Here is a 14,906-nt window from a genome sequence, read left to right as displayed (position 1 = left end):
TTCCTGAATAAGCGCATAAATACGACGGCGCACATTTGGACTTACGCCGTCGTAAGTCCTTTCTGAATCCGGGGCCGAGTATTTACAGAGGCAAGCTGCTAGTTTAACATATAGTAGGAAATCAGTCTGTGGAATGAAGAGTTGCAACGTGAGATCAATAAATGTAGCTAACTTATTCCCCTCTAAAAGGTCTCTTATGTGCAAGGGATGTCTTCTTGAGTATAATTTGGAGAGCAAGTAAAGGTATATGTAGTGCGCACATTTTTACAACCTGTTTTAAAAAAATAATCTTATGCTCCTAGGGCTGCTGCTATAATCAGATATAAACCAATGGTATACAGTAGAAAATTACAAAAGTACAAAAGATATTAGCTATAGTGAGTGTAAGCTCCCTAATAAAACATGTGCATGTTCCACCTGGCTCCACCGAGCAAAGTCAGTTGGGCATATCCAAGATTTGAATTGGTTTGTATGGTAGCCATGTGGTACCCTTTAAAGATGGGAATCCCCATGCCTCCTGCTTTCCTATGTCCATTTTAAAGCCTTAAAGGCTTGATTTAGTTAAATTTATTGTATAATAAAATGTGTCACTATAGTTGCAGTGAGCATTGCAGGAGGAAGCAGAGGACACAGCTGCATTGTAAACCCCCACAAGATAAGGAGTGAGTAATTTAGAGAACAATTGAAAATACGAGGAGTAGTCATAATGCCGGGAGATTTATTGTGTGGCAGTATTTTAATAATTTCCTCGCCAAAAATCACACAGGGTGATCTACATACCGTAAATTGAAGTTGAGTCCAAAAACTCTGCAATGCCTTCTGGACTGGATTAGGGAGTGGAATCATTATCACATTGGCTTTTAAAACTACAGTAATCTATACTTACCTGGCAGGGGAGACACCATGATCACAAAGGTGGTTCTCCCAGGGCGAGGCTCAGCTATTGCACTCCAGCAGATCCCTGCGATTTCCCCAAATGCGGAAGCATAATTTGTGGTAGTGGGGTACTGCATTTGCAATTTCCCCTGATTAAAAAACAAAACAAAAAAAATACAGTAATCAGCACTGAAGGCACTCACAATATCTTGCAGGTTATGATGTTTATTACCCATTTTTTTTTTAAAAGGGCGTGTTCTGAAAAGTTTTCCTTCCCTAATACCATAACAGTAATGATTTGATTTCAGTACCCGCAGATGACAATTGTGTTGGGCTATCAATAATTGTCTAAGGTATTGTCTGGCTTGAAATAGTTGAGACCAAGTAATGGCAGAAGCTGGCCAGAAGACAGACAATGAAAGAGCTTCAAATGTCCTTGGTCACGAAATGGAAAGCCTATGATGTAGACAATATTAGAGTTACGTTTCTGTGTGTACCTTTGATGAGATAATGGAAGCTGTATATCCAGTTGGTCAAACAGAAAAAGAGATAAGAAAAATTGTTACTTCCAGTGGTTTACCAACAACAGAAATAACCGGTGATGCAACCACCTATCGTAAAAAAGGGTGATTCCAACAATAATCTGAGTAGATAGGCATCTGCTATACTGGGGGGGGGGGTATTAAAAAACAAACAAGCAGCCATCTATAGAATTGTAAGTCCCTGTCAGGACTGCTAAAGAAAATGCTGAGGAAATACATACTGAGCATGTCAACCTGCCTCCACATCTTGCCAATCAGAGGATTGTGGTTGCATTCTCTGGGATTCATCAAGTGTTGAGGTCTCCAGTTCAAGTATTCTCCATTATTTCAGTAATTTGAGGCCCTCATCCACTATAGTAACAAACTAAGTCTCTCCCTCCTGTGTAATTTGCAATTTAGCTGGATAATTCCACCTGTAGGTGATATTATGGCTGCAGAGTGGTTTGGCTACTGTGGCTAGGTTTCTCCTGCACTGAAAAGTGTATTGTAATAAATGAGCATATTATGTGAGGCCTTGTATACTCTATGGTAGCCTGTCTGTGTTTCTTGTGGGAGCCAATTGCTTTTTCTTGATTTTATAAAAATGTATGTAAACAATAGCGTCCCTATGAATATATTGATTAATTACAAGCTCTTCAAGTGGCAGATGGGTGGGCATCTCAGAGTAGTTTAGTAAAGAAATCTTTGGAGCTCATGGTGTTTAGCCGACTCTGGAATCCCCTCTGATTTTGACATTATTTCATCTAAAATGTTCTTCCAGATTCTCCAATTTAGATTTTTTCCAGGCACGATCATCTTTCCTTTGGTAATGGGCATCATGAGGTTGTTAAATAGTTTTGCTAACTCTTCAATTTTATTTTCAATGTGCAGAGATCTATCCTTACTTTAGCAATATCGGATTTAAATTGCTGCATCAGGGTTAGGATATCAGTGTGAATGGTGCTGTTCAGGAAAGCAAGCATGTCCTTTAAAGTTGGATCCAACATAGGCTGGTTGTTTGTAGGAAATGAAAGCATGAAGTCCCATCCAAAGAGAAATCCAAAGCACTCAAGACAGCCTCTGCTTTTCCTTGTGAAGTTGGAGGAAGCCTGAGAATTCAGGCTACTGCACTGGGGTTGTTTGGGAGCTGTCCCCCTGGAGCTTGGTCCCCTCTCCTGTATGTGGCTGAGTAAAGAAGAGCAGCAGGGTGAAGAAATCTCTTATCCAACCCAGCCACCCATGTTATTTTCTTTTCATGGACATGTTCCTGGAGGTTGCCCATGGGGTTTGAGCTTAAAGGATCACTAAAGGATTTTTTTTTTTAGCTAAATAGCTCCCTTTACCTTACTGCAGTACTGGTTTCATGTCCTTTATTGTTCGTTTTTGCTTTGAAGTGGCTGTAATTCTGCTCTGATCTCCACACTTCCTGGTTGTCTTTTTCCTTATAACCATCATACTGGGAGCTTTTCACTGTAGGTCTAAGCTTTCATTACTGTGTGTCTAAAACTTAACAGAACCAATCAGATTCATTTTAAAAACAAAACACTGCCCTGGATTTGTTTGTTTTTGTTCTGTGTGTCTCTCTAGTTCACAGGAACATGAAAACAGTTTAAAAGTGAAACTAACCTACAAGCACATTATATGATTGATTTTGTATCTATTTGTAATCATTTTTAAAAGGAATCAGTTAACTTTTATGTCTCTATACCCTGTAAACAGTCATTTCAGCAACAAAAAAAAATTCCTTTAGTGACCCTTTAAAAAAACACCACTCCTGTGTGCCCAGTTAACCTATCGTGTGTACGAGGCCTTAATCTACCACAATTTTTACTCAGCAAAAGAAAAGATGAAAATAAACAGGTTTGATTTTTTTTTTATGTACCAACATGTATGCTGCAATCATATTTTTTTCAGTTGATTTTTTATACCATAAACAGTTAACATTAGATTTATCAAATGAAAAATCCATAGAAAATATGATAGAAAATCAAGTGATTCCTCTGTTATTTCTCCTCTTTCAGTTGGAGTTCTGATTGAATCACAAAAAATAATAATAATACTGTTGGAAGTATATTGTTGGGATCATGATTTTGCTTGATTACATTTTTTTTCAATTTAATAAACTAGACTCAGCAATATGCAATGTAATGTCACCACAATCTAGTGACACTATACAACATTAAGGATCAAGCGATTTAGACATTCACTCTGCAGGAAATATTGAGGGATCCCAACTTTAACATACCTTTAAATAAACACATCATCTGTTTTGTTAAATTATATTGTTTTAATGGTAACAAAATATATAATTACTGACAACAATGTTTTTTTAATTTATGCATCAGCTGAAGGATCATGTGGTGGAACTTTACGAGGAACCAGTGGCATCATTACAAGTCCTCACTTCCCATCAGAATATGAAAATAATGCTGATTGTACATGGACAATTCTTGCCGAGCCTGGGGATACTATAGCACTTATCTTTACAGACTTTCAGTTGGAAGAAGGATATGACTTCTTAGAAATCAGTGGAACAGAAGCTCCATCAATATGGTAGGAAACAAAATGCAATATTTTATACCAGTTATAGTAAATGAGTGAATTACAATGGTACAGTGGCATTAAACTTGATATGATAAAGAAACCTTGAACATGGGCAGGACTTTATCAAAAGTGCTCATTATGTTCACGAAGATATTGACATGGCATATATGCTGTTTACTATAGTAACCTAGATCTCACAATTTATATTATTTTAATGTTGATAGGAGGGTCTATTGCATAATATCACACATACTCTTACTATTTGACATATAATAATTTTCTGATATTTTATTATATGGAATTCTTAAGATAATGTACCTTAACTAAGCAGTAAGGTAATTTCATGTATATGACAATATTTTTTTTTCTCCAGTGGTTGTACATGTAGGGTGTGAGCATGGGCAGCATCCTTAGGTTTCCTGTATGACTGATCAGTGATGTTTTTTTTTTTTTTTCATTTTAAGTGGTTCAGTATTAATGTTGTATATTAAAGTGGTAGTAAACTCTGTATAATAAGGCTGTAGGTTTTGTGAATATTTCCTAAACGTGCACAGTTTAGGAGATATTCAGAGTGCATTCAGCAGGTGATGTTACCAGCGCATGCGCTCTTAAGGTCCGGCATACAGTGCTGGACCTTTAGAGCCCGTGATGTAAACAGTGACTCCTGCATGCATGCATGGGAGGGATGTAATCGCGCCCTCGGCCACTCATATAGCCGAAGGCCACGAACCTGGAAGGAAAACCGGGGGAGGACGATGTCAGCCCTCTCAGCGGTAACAGCGTGGCACTGGAGGGCTTCATTCGAAAGGGAGTCCTTCATAATGTGCTAGCATGCAATGCATACTAGCTCGTTACCACATTACCTTGCAGGGGATTTTTTTTAATCAACTGCGGTTTAATACCGCTTTAATGAGTGATTTAGTTTGCCAGAACAGTTTTTTACTAGTTCAGATCCATGTTAAGCAGATGTTCATTGTGATCAACTGATTACTGATTAACCTGGGAGTGATCTAAAGTGCTTAAGGGCCTGTGCTTATGTGTTTTTGCTTTCTTCAAATGGGTTTTGTATTTCCATACAAGTCTACGGTTATACAAAACCTGTTTGCATTTGATGTGCAGTTAACCTCCCTCTGACCTGTTTCAATGAAAAAAACAGACTCAATGTTTTTTTTTTTTTACTAAAGGCAAATCCACTTTGCACTACAAGTGCACTTGAACTTGCACTGAAAGTGCACTTGGAAGTGCAGTTTCTGTAGATCTGAGGGGGACATGCAAGGAAAATAAAAAACAGCATTTTAGTTAAAACCTTGCAGTTACCACCACAAAGTTGCTGCTTACGCAGATGACTTACTTTTTTATGTAACAATCCATTTTATTTTGCTCCCACCTCTTCTCGCTGAATTGAAAACATTTGGAAATTTATCAAACTTTATGGTTAACCTCCAGAAATTAGGATGCCCTGCACCCTTTCTTTCCATTTCAGTGGGTTATTAATGCATTAAAATATATTGGCACTTTCATTCCCGCTGACCTGTCTAAGACTTTTCAACTCAACTTTCTTTTTTTACAAATGATCAGTAAGGGTTTATGCTCTTGGAAATTGCTGACGTTGTCTTGGTTTTGCAATGTGTTAAAAATGAATGTGATGCCCAGAATCTTATATTTGCTATAGATGTTTCTGCTACATATTTTTAGAACATTTTTCTGCTCAGAGCCAAGTTCACCTGTTATGTTTGGCATGACAAACTGTCTCTCATTAAATAAGATTAAAACACAGAGGAGGAGTGGGTCTACCTAACTCGGCTCCATATTATACAGGTCTATAATATGACGCAAGTTATTGACTGGAATCAACACAGTGTATTTAAGGTATGGGTTTCTCTGGACCAAGGCCACTCGCCAGTCCCCTTGATAGGGCTTCCTTGGTCAGTTCAAATCATTACTTCTTCCCTCCAGAAGCATCTACTCAAAGGACCTACATTGTATGAAATGACCAGATACATTATCTATGTGAGTAGCCGCAGCTACCCCTCTCCCCTAACTCCTATACCAACCCACCCAGAGTTACTGCCCGATCACACTGACATACTAGGACAGCCAACAGCGACTTCTTAATCAGTACTAATTGGTGTACTTTGTCATACATATCTGCAACACTGGAGGTCACAATTTTGGACCGCTGGCGACAGATACAACTGTCCCAGTGGGATGGCATCTTAAAACTTATTTACACCTACCTGTAAATGGGACTGAGTTATGATTTCTCTCTCCTCCCCATGGTACCTCCCTCCGATTGGTCTCTCATCTTGCACCCTTCCCCGACCCCTGTTTTTCTTATCTCCCTCCTCTCTTCTATGTCACTCAATGACTATCCCCCCCCCATTGCAGACCTCTCCTTCCCCTTTACTTTATTACCTATTCTTTCTGTTACAATGGGGAACCTTCCCCAGTTGAGTTCCCTTTTTGTTTATTTGTAAAAAGTAGGGTGGCATCACAACACCTAGAATACATCTTTATTTATTTTTTTCAATTTAAAAAAAATTCTTGTGGTTGCAAGGGCTTTATAAAAACGTATGCCACTTACACATGGTCGGACTCGGAAATTTCCGACGGAATAAATTGATAACCTGCTCTTTATCTAAAGTCCGTTGGAAATTCTGATCTAAAAAAGTCTGATGGAGCATACACATGGTCGGAATATCCGATAGAAAGCTCCCATCTGACTTTTTCCATCGGAAATTCCGACCGCGTGTATGCGGCATTAGACCGCTTATAGTGTTTTTTTAATCAATAAATTTCATGTGTTGTAATGCTTACAGTGTGGATCGAAAGTTTGGGAACCCCAGGTAAAAAATTTGTATTAATGTGCATAACAAAGCCAAGGAAAGATGGAAAAATCTCCAAAAGGCATCAAATTATAGATTAGACATTCTTATAATATGTCAAAAAAAGTTAGATTTTATTTCCATCATTTACACTTTCAAAATTACAGAAAACAAAAAAATGACATTTGCAAAAGTTTGGGCACACTGCAGAATTTATAGCATGCACTGCCCCCTTTAAAGCTGAGACCGGCCAGTGTCATGGATTGTTCTCAATCATTGTCTGAGATTGACATCACCTGGTCTTCCCAAAGGTTTTACATGCCCAGACTCATCTGACCTTGCCCCAACAATCAGCACCATGGGTTCTTCTAAGCAGTTGTCTAGAAAACTGAAACTGAAAATAGTTGACGCTCACAAAGCTGGAGAAGGCTTTAAGAAGATAGCAAAGCATTTTCAGATGTCAATATCCTCTGTTCGGAATGTAATTAAGAAATGGCAGTCATCAGGAACAGTGGAAGTTAAAGCAAGATCTGGAAGACCAAGAAAAATATCAGACAGAACAGCTCACAGGATTGTGAGAAAAGCAATTCAAAACCCACGTTTGACTGCACGATCCCTCCAGAAAGATCTGGCAGACACTGGAGTTGTGGTACACTATTCCACTATAAAGAGATACTGGTACAAATATGGTCTTCATGGAAGAGTCATCAGAAGAAAACCTCTTCTACGTCCTCACCACAAAAATCAGCGTTTGAACTTTGCAAATGAATATATAGACAAGCCTGATGCATTTTGGAAAAAAGTTCTGTGGACCGATGAGGTTAAAATATAACTTTTTGGCCGGAATGAGCAAAGGTATGTTTGGAGAAGAAAGGGCACAGAATTTAATGAAAAGAACCTCTGTCCAACTGTTAAGCATAGGGGTAGATCAATCATGCTTTGGGGTTGTATTGCAGCCAGTGGCACAGGGAACATTTCACGAGTAGAATGAAAAATGGATTCAATAAAATGTCAGCAAATTTTGGATGGTAACTTGATGCCATCTGTGAAAAAGCTGAAGTTAAAGAGAGGATGGCTTCTACAAATGGATAGTGATCCTAAACACACCTCAAAATCCACGGGGGATTACATCAAGAGGCATAAACTGAAGGTTTTGCCATGGCCTTCACAATCTCCTGACCTCAACATAATTGAAAATCTATGGATAGACCTTAAAAGAGCAGTGCGTGACAGACAGCCCAGAAATCTCAAAGAACTGGAAGACTTTTGTAAGGAAGAATGGGCAAAGATACCTCAAACAAGAACTGAAAGACTCTTGGCTGGCTACAAAAAGCGTTTACAAGCTGTGATACTTGCCAAAGGGGGCAGTACAAGATATTAACTCTGCAGGGTGCCCAAACTTTTGCAGACGTCATTTTGTTGTCTTCTTTCATTTTGCGCCGTTCATTTTAAGTACTTCTATGGCGCTTTCCCTCATCATTTGCATGGGGTCACGCCTCATTAGCATGGCTCACGCCCACTTCCACCTACGCTGGCTTACGCCGAGGAAACCCAGCGTATCTTTAAGGCCCCGTACTCACGACCAAACATGTCTGCTGAAACTGGTCCGCAGACCAGTTTCAGCAGACATGTTTGGCCGTGTGTTGGCCCGAGCGGACCATTTTCGGGCGGATCGGACAGGTTTCCAGCGGACAACTGTTTCCTGGACTTGCTTTAAAACAGTCCGCTGGAAACCTGTCCGCCCGGACATGTACGGTCGTCTGTACAGACCTACCGTACATGTCCTGCCGCCCGCCATCCCTCGCATGCGTCAAATGACTTCGACGCATGCGTGGAAGCATTTTAAAGGCAGGCCGCCCACATCGCCGCGTCATTGTCGCGGCGACACCGCGTCATCGACGCGGCGACACCGCGGAAACGCCCCGCGTATTGTTTACGCGCGGACTTCTGTTCGATGGTGTGTATAGCCATCGAACAGAAGTCCCCGGGCAGTCCCCGGCCAGACATGTCCGATGGAAACGGTCTGCAGACCGTTTTCATTGGACATGTCCTGCCGTGAGTACAAGGCCTTAGAGTGAGTGGGAGCAAGTGCTTTGTGAATCCAGTGCTTGCCTCTGTGCGTTGCGTCGGTGTAGCGTAATATTAGATACGCTACGCCCGCATAAATATGCGCCGATGTATGTGAATCCGGGCCTATATATTTTCTAAAACCAAAAACTCTATAGAATACAATGATGACAGGTCTAATTCTTTATGTCACACAATATGTGTGTAATGTTTTTTCAAGTGCAAGATTTCAGTAAAAAAAATAACTAAAGTTCATTTTAGACACACTTTTTTTTGGTAGAATATAAAATATGAGGTCGTGCTGAATAAAAATCTTTAAATTCATCAAGCTTTACATTTGTGTGAGCCCAGAAAATGACAACACATTTCAGTACCCTATATTTTCCATAGGCAATGCTTTAAATACCTCTACAGCTCATCACTGCATTGTTTGGTGTTTTACATATTGTACAGGACAACAGGAATGTGTCCTGGACAGCAGGTATATTCCACCGGTATTTGAGTTGTGGTCCCGTTTATAGGGGACCGTTTTGTAAACATTGCTGAGCACTTAGGGGTTCTCACCCACAGGCCCGTCGCTACAGGACAGGCAAAACAAACAATTGCTTGGGGCCCCCGAGCTGGCCTGGGGCCCGCAACTTCCCCTTCCCAGGCTGTAGCGTGGCCGAGCTCCTCTTCCTTCCTCCTGGAGTCCTGTCAGTCCGGCCGGGTACTGCGCGTGGTACAGGAGATTCAGTTTCCTGTTCCCAGGTGGACTGACAGGAAGTGCACACTGAGTGCTCACTTCCTTTCAGTCCAGCCAGGAACACAGGAAACTGAATCTCCTGTACCGTACAGTACCCGGCCCAGCCCGGGCACTATCTGATTGGGAACTGGGGACCCATAATGATAGAACACCTGACTGACAGGAGGAAGAGGAGCTCGGCCACGCTACAGTGACAGCCTACAGGGAAGAAGGGGAGGTGAGAATAGAAAAACATAGGGACTAGGGAGGGGGGAGGAGTAAGAAAATAGGTGTAAAAATTTGTGTAGCGCTAACGTATGCTTTGCGTGCGAGGGGGGTGCTTTGGGGCCCCCATTTTGCTTGGGGCTCCCAAATTCCTTCAAATGGCCCTGCTCACCCATGCAGGCAGGTGTTCTTGAGGGAGTTTAGATATAGACGACTGATTTTTTGTACTCTCTGAACTGATAAGTCTGTATTAGGGACCCATAATTTCAGAGGTTCAAAGAGTTTTGGGTGGGAAGAACCTCAAAACCCTCACTACAAGGACTCTGGTTCCATAGGGGTTAAGCCACAGGCAAGGGAGGCCTGAAAAGCAGCAGGATGGAATCAGCACCTGTGTCAGTAATGCAGAGTGGAGTAGTTCACAAAGGTAAATGCTCTGAGAACTAAGATAATTGTTGCTGAACCCCAGTTGTCCTGTACAGCACTCTGAAACACAAAGGAACTCTATCCCAGTTTAGGGAGACCGGTGGTGAGCCAGTCGTGCAGTTCCTTTTATGTTAGAAGTGTGAACTATTTAACTTTTTTGAAGAAGGAAGCTATGTTTGTTTACCTGTTTTGGAGTAACTAAGAATGAACTATTTGCATTTACAGAACAGCTGCTGGTGATCTCAGGCCCCAATATGACACTATAAATAGCTGAAGTGATGGGAGCTTTTCTCAATTGATGAGCAAGCATTTTCCTGATATGAAAGCAACTGCTGTGGGGCTCCAAGCTAAGAATGAGATTGGTGTGAGGGCCACACTGAGGGGTGCAATGATGGGTGTCTAAGACTTGGGAGAATGTTTGAGCCTGTATGTTTTGCCTCCATCTCTGTACTACTTGTCCCCAGCATCAATTGCCATCTCTGTATTGCCTGTCACCACCATAGACTAGCCCCTCTATACTGTCTGTCCACACTATAAACTGCTCCCCCCCATACTGAAAATGGCACAGTGACATTTTTTTCCTCCTGCTGACACTGCAGACTCCAAATGACATTTTGAAAATCTGGTCACCTTGCCTCAGAGAAATGTTAAGAGTGATAGATCAAAGTAAGCCTCTACAACCTATGTAATTCAATTAAATTGCACTTTGTGAAGAAATCTAAACTTTTGGAAACATTTTAAGGTAATATCACAGCTCTGATAGTCAAATGATCGGCATCACCGACTACTCTAGTCGCAAAGTATGTGAACCTGTGAGGTGAATACAACCACATAGACCAGAAATAAATCAGATATAGGTCTGTATGGTAGTGCCAAAAGATTAGTGTCAATATATAAAATACTACAATCAAAAGTGATATCTATATGAGTTCGAAGCACCTGTTCCTTCTCAGACAATCACTGAGAAAAAATGAATGAATAGTGAACAAACTAAAATATATGAACTAAACGTGATGGTATGTTTCAAAGAAAAAGTGAGTACACCTTAAATATACAAATGACTGAATAAGTCAGTGAGCATGACACCATAACAGTGTTTAAGGAAAAAGTCTTTTGAAAGCACACATATGATCTTCAATTGTTGAAGTGGAGCCAGAATCTTCAAAATACATAACACTCTTCACACATGGGCATTCATAAAAGGGTGGGTACTCTTACCAGAAAAGATGGACCCTCAACCTCACCATACGGTGGGAGGGTCGTTCGAGCTTGTACAGACTAGCGTCTGGATCTGGGAGTCTCCCCTTCAGATGGTCAGAACCAAAGATAGCCTCAGGTGGTCTCGATTATCCAAGATAGAGTGTTAGGCAGGAATCAGCTCATCAGATATGCTCCAAACATCCCAATTGTTATGCAAAGGAAAAACATATAGAGGTGCTCCTCATAGTGTAAAAAAGTTTTTTTATTGCACTCACATGGCAAATTTCAAAAGTAAAAATAGTGAAAAGGCTTGCAAAGCCACACTGAAGGTAAAAAGCAAACAACAAGCTAAAAAAATCAGGATAAAAAACCACAGCAAGCTGGAAAAATAGCAGCAGATGCTCCCACCTTAGGTAAGTATGGGAGAGTTTCCAATAAGTCAATAAGTCAACAGTGGAGTTACAATAGAACTATCACCCTACCGGTTTCGTCTCTATAGGACTTCAACTGGGGTTCTGACAGTCTATCAACTCCACTGCCATAAATACCTGTTTAACCAGATCCGTGACCGCCAACACCTGGTCCTCCTCGTTGCGATGCCGTGCGTTCCATACACATTAACATATCCTCATTGTGCGTTGCAGAGACCGGAAGTGGTCATAGGCAAGCGCTGGTAGAACTAAGAGGATGTCTATCACTGTCCTGCCAGCGGATAGGAAGACGTTCCTATCTGGATTAACCAATAGGTATCAGTATACGCAAAGCGCAATGACGTCAGCGCTGCGTTCCAGGATCATTCACAGACTGTGTGGGTTTCCAGGTCTCTCCCCTCTCCACCAATAGAAATGGTCCGGAGTTGGAGGTGTGTCAAAACCGTCAGCAGCACTCATCAGCTTTCCCATGCTAAGAGAAGCGTTAAGCACGTCAGCGCTGCGCTTCAATATGCGTTCCAGGGAGTTATTTTTCAAACAGTGTAACCTGTAGAAAATATATTGAATCATTCGTGTGCTAACGGAGGACATTTATTCCATAGGGGGGAAAAAAAAAGGGCAGATCATTCCAGGTCATCCTCACAGGCTAAAAGGTGAAATAAGTCCATAAATCAAAATTTGAATAAGTATAGCGCCATAGGGGTTGGAATTGGCTGACACGGAGATGGATTAAACACAACATCTAGTAATCTTATCCATACATAAACATCTATAAACAAAGAAAATATACATGTACAAATTGGTGAAGTAGTCCAAAAGGATGAATACATATATTGGAACTACATGTAATGTATATGCATCAAAAGTAAGGACAAAACATCAGTAAAAAAGGTATAACAATTTCTGATGTGTAAATGGGTGCCTTAAATGATTGTCCTGATCAGGACTGGTTTATAAACGCATTTACGTCCCATTCGACGTTGAGTCCGAATGGTGCGTAACTTTTGAGCGTATAGATCCAGAAGACCTCTAATTTAGAGACCCCCCTGGTGGAAGGCTCCCCTCTCCAGTGGGGAACAAATTTCTCAATGATGGCAAAGGTGGTACCCTCCAATTTTTTATTGTGTACCTCAAGGTAATGTCTTGGTACCGTATGCTTGTCACATCCCTTAAGGATCTTCGCAACATGCTCACCTACCCTTGTGGAAAAGCTCCGTATGGTCCGACCAACGTACTGTTTTCCACAAGGGCAGGTGATCAAATACACTATGTGCGTAGATGCACATGTGGAAAACTGTTTCATAGGATATGTCAACCCTGTAACAGTGGACCTAAAAGAGACTACCTTCCTACGTCCATGTGTGTTATTCAGACATACCCTACATTTCCTGCAGGGATGAAAGCCTTTGGATAAAGGAAAAAAGGACGGCTTCACTGGTGGATCTATGACATTCGGAGCTACTTGATGTTTTAAAGAGGTGGCCCCCCTATAAATCACCATAGCATTGGTGGGTAGGGTTGGTCCCAGTAATTGGTCTTCCTTAAGAATTCCCCAATGTTTGTGAATGATGTTCTTAATTTGTTTGTACTGTCCAGAGAATGTGGTGAAAAAAGCATTCTTAAACTTTGGATTTTGAGCTATTTTAGTTTTTTCCACTGTAAGTAAGGTACGGTCAACCTTCCCAATCTGTTCTATTTCTGTATCTATCTTTACTCTTGAGTATCCCTTGTCCAAAAACCTCTGTTTCAAAACATCTGCCTGGACAAAAAAATCTTTGACATCAGAGCAGTTGCGTCGAATACGCAACAACTGACTTTTGGGAATGGAATTGAGCCAGGCCGGATGGTGACAGCTATCACTGGGAATATAGCTATTACGGTCCGTGTTTTTAAAGAACGTTTTGGTAGCTAGACGGTTATTCTGGACAAAAATTTCAAGATCAAGAAAATTGATGTTGCTAAAACTTGCCTCATAAGTAAGGATGATCCCCACCTCATTCCTATTTAAGGTAGCCATGAAGAGATCCAACGACTGTAAGTCACCTTTCCATAGGAGGAGGATGTCGTCTATATACCTGGCCCAGAGAAGAATCTCCGGCCTGTTGAAGGCATAGACGACATCCTCCTCCCATTTGGCCATGAAAATGTTAGCAAGGCTGGGGGCAAACTTGGCCCCCATAGCCACTCCACCCCCTATGGCGCTATACTTATTCAAATTTTGATTTATGGACTTATTTCACCTTTTAGCCTGTGAGGATGACCTGGAATGATCTGCCCTTTTTTTTTCCCCCCTATGGAATAAATGTCCTCCGTTAGCACACGAATGATTCAATATATTTTCTACAGGTTACACTGTTTGAAAAATAACTCCCTGGAACGCATATTGAAGCGCAGCGCTGACGTGCTTAACGCTTCTCTTAGCATGGGAAAGCTGATGAGTGCTGCTGACGGTTTTGACACACCTCCAACTCCGGACCATTTCTATTGGTGGAGAGGGGAGAGACCTGGAAACCCACACAGTCTGTGAATGATCCTGGAACGCAGCGCTGACGTCATTGCGCTTTGCGTATACTGATACCTATTGGTTAATCCAGATAGGAACGTCTTCCTATCCGCTGGCAGGACAGTGATAGACATCCTCTTAGTTCTACCAGCGCTTGCCTATGACCACTTCCGGTCTCTGCAACGCACAATGAGGATATGTTAATGTGTATGGAACGCACGCCATCGCAACGAGGAGGACCAGGTGTTGGCGGTCACGGATCTGGTTAAACAGGTATTTATGGCAGTGGAGTTGATAGACTGTCAGAACCCCAGTTGAAGTCCTATAGAGACGAAACCGGTAGGGTGATAGTTCTATTGTAACTCCACTGTTGACTTATTGACTTATTGGAAACTCTCCCATACTTACCTAAGGTGGGAGCATCTGCTGCTATTTTTCCAGCTTGCTGTGGTTTTTTATCCTGATTTTTTTAGCTTGTTGTTTGCTTTTTACCTTCAGTGTGGCTTTGCAAGCCTTTTCACTATTTTTACTTTTGAAATTTGCCATGTGAGTGCAATAAAAAAACTT

At 41.3% G+C, this 14,906-nt stretch overlaps 1 pseudogene; it reads left to right on the top strand.

Annotated features, from left to right (window-relative positions):
- Positions 1–878: 878 nt before the first annotated feature.
- LOC120938461 lies at positions 879–1,026 on the top strand (annotated as a pseudogene).
- Positions 1,027–14,906: the final 13,880 nt, after the last annotated feature.

Source organism: Rana temporaria, chromosome 4 (genome assembly GCF_905171775.1).
Source record: "Rana temporaria chromosome 4, aRanTem1.1, whole genome shotgun sequence".
Lineage (NCBI taxonomy): Eukaryota > Metazoa > Chordata > Amphibia > Anura > Ranidae > Rana > Rana temporaria.
This window is presented reverse-complemented; position numbering and strand designations above follow the sequence as displayed.